The following is a 3,287-nucleotide window of genomic DNA, read 5'->3' as shown; positions in this document are numbered from 1 at the left end:
GGTCTAGGCCACTGCTGCTTCAAGATAGCGCTAGAACTCATATTTCACGACAGACGGTCGCGAAAATAAGAAGCTGAAACACCCACCATACTCCCCAAACCTTGCTCCAACAAAAACTTTTTTCGGAATTTAGACAATTTCTTGCAATGAAAAAAAAACAATTTCGATTCAGTCCAATGATTCTATTACCTTCAAGATTTTATTGATTCTAGCTCCCACAATTTTTTCCAGCAATGGAATTAATGAATTACGTATAAAATGGCGAAAGTATACAAATAATGAATGGTACATACTTCGTTCGATTGATTAAATAGTTACATACCTAATTTTATTTTTAAAAAAAGTTTTTATTTTTTCCATATAAACGCTTTTTCATAGGTAAGGACATCATATTATAACTACAAACAAATATACATTCAAATATAGGTATTAAGTTATTTAGTAAGTTAATGAAGCTTCTACAGTTAAACATAAAAAAATGTTACATTTCTTTGAAAAATCGAAAAATGCTGGATCCGCGCTGGATTCAGCTGGATTTGCTTCAATCCAGCAAAAATCCAGCTGGATTGAAAATGCCGCTGGATTGCAATCCCTAGACGCAACCCACTATAAATACGGTTTTACAGTGTTTTATGAAACTTTTTTTTTTATCGTACATTGTGAGAAAAACATAATTGGGTCGCACAAATGAAAACCTCCCTTATTGATAGTCTTAGGTATCGCTAAATGGATGAAAGGAGTAAAGTCCTGCAACTTGCAAACCCTATCAGAAGAGTTAACAGTTGCGTAGGAGTAGATCCCTTATTAGGCAGCTTCTTGTGTTGGAAGCCAAGAAGAATTCAAACTTTGTAAGCCAAAGAGAACTTTAGCTTGCTAAGTTAGTGAATTAAGTACCTACTATTTGTATTAGGTATAATATTATGTGAACTAAATTGAAACGTGTTAATAAAAATATAAATAACATAGTATGTTTTTATCCTTAACTATTGTGGTTAGGTACCTATAGTTATCCAACTAAAATATTGCAACTAATATTTTAAATAATGTTGGTTTAAAGTTATTGATATTATAAACAGACTCCTTTATTCAATTATATAATACCTAGTAAGAATATATTCTATTCCCTCATGTATCTACCTACGTGCAGAATGTAATATAATATAAGCAAGATTTTAATACACTTTCCGGTTGCTGAACAAGAGCATACAAGTGTAACAGAATCAGATATTAGAATCAGGACTGGTTTATATTTCACATCGTCACAATACCTTATGTCTCGTACTTTGGAGATAGTTTGGGACAGTTCATTAATGCCACAGCGTTTGACACTATAATTTTTATAATTTATTTTTCTTATGGGGATTGCATACAAATATCCGCAATAAGCGCATGAAATTCATTTCTCAGTAGTGAAAATCCGTGTGATAGATTCCGCCCTTCAAGCATTGAAGAAAGGCAAAGGATGTCTGTTGGCTCGACGTTCTTAGCTTTGCGCCTTTCACTCTTCCCATATTATCGTATGCGATCACCTTTAGTATATGTGCTTTTATTTAATTTTATTTATATCTTAATTTAATCAGAACACTCTTTATGCTATAACACTAATTAAACACCTACTATTTAAATTCTGCTAACACAAATACATACTAAAATTATTAATGCGAAAGAAATTAACCTTATGAAATGAACCTCAAATTAAATTACTCTGTTCTTAGTCCATCCGTTCAACCGATTTCTACGGATCTCGGAGACGGACATACTCATATAGTACCTAGACTACTTTTATGAGGGTTCTAAAAGCATTTTGCACGGAGAGTATTTTTTCACTTAAGCTTAAAATGGTACAGCTACCATCACGAGGATCAAATGCGAGAGCTTTTCCAGGAACACTTCTCCCTCTGTAGGATTATTGGAAACGCGCGCGACACATGACAGTAACACAGAAACAAACTGGCGGGTTGCCGGAGCGAGCCATGTGGATACCATTCATTTTAATATTGTCAAGAGCTTTTAAACTACAATTTCTCAACAAATACAAAAATAACTTGCTCGTACGAGTACGTAAATCTCGAGTGCACTCAGGTAGAACTGATTTAAAACGTGAAATGTTTAAAAACTAGCTGATTCCCGCTTCTACATCCGTGTGGGTATAGGTTTCCGTCATAGGTTTTTAAACTAATCCAAGACATTCACAATCAATCAATCAATCTGCCTGTTTGCGTCCTCTGTTGGACATAGGCCTTCCCGAGAACGCGTCACCACACCACACATTGTCCTCCACCTTCTTCATCCATCCACTTCCCGCTACCTTCTTAAGAGGGCTCTCTCCGTCACTCGTTTCCACTCGTTTCATACAATCGTAGTTCCAATTTCATTTGAATATTAAGCAACCAACCAAAGTCCATGAAATTTTGCAGACATATTCTAGAAACTAATATCTATATGTCTGTGGTTTTCCAGATTTCTGTTAAAATATTCGGTTTCAAAGTTACGCGGTCTTAAAAATTTTCATACAAATCTATGAGCCCCTCTAATTATAAAACTACATATTTTTAGAAAAATCTAAAACACCACAGACACAGATATTAGTTTCTAGAATATGTCTGCAAAATTTCATGGACTTTGGTTGCTTAATATTCAAATGAAATTGGAACTACGATTGTATGAAATGAGTGACGGAGAGAGCCCTGTTAAGATCGTCAGTTCAGTGTGTTCGAGTTTGCCCCGCATGATTCTTGAATTATATACTAACATATATTTATTCAAAGGATATTTCCCGGGATAAAATAGTCTATGTCTGTCTACGGGATTCATGTTCTCTGTATTAAATTTTCAGCGGAAAAGATATCAAACAGATACACCCATACATATGCAACATGGTAAAGAACAGGTTTTCCATTTTCCTCTCAATTATTTTAAACTATAATATGATACCCGCGATTTCATCCGTGTTGAATTAGGTTTTTAAAAATCCCGTGAGAACTCTGCTTTCCGGGATAAAAAGTTGCTTATGTCAAGTTCCGGGACGCAAGCTATCTCTGTACCAAAATTCATGTAAATCGGTTAAACGGATGAGTCTTTGAGAATCCCGTTGGAACTCTTCGATTTTCCAAGATGAAAAGTAGCCTGTGTCCATCTCCGGAATGTAAGCTAACTCTTTACCTTTCATCAAAATTGGTTAAACTGCTGGACCGTGAAAAGCTAGCATACAGACAGACAGACCAACAGACACTATTTCGCATTTATAATATTAAAGTATGGATTAAAATAATGGAAGCTGCATTTTG

This window comes from Maniola jurtina, chromosome 19 (assembly GCF_905333055.1).
Source record: "Maniola jurtina chromosome 19, ilManJurt1.1, whole genome shotgun sequence".
Lineage (NCBI taxonomy): Eukaryota > Metazoa > Arthropoda > Insecta > Lepidoptera > Nymphalidae > Maniola > Maniola jurtina.
This window is presented reverse-complemented; position numbering follows the sequence as displayed.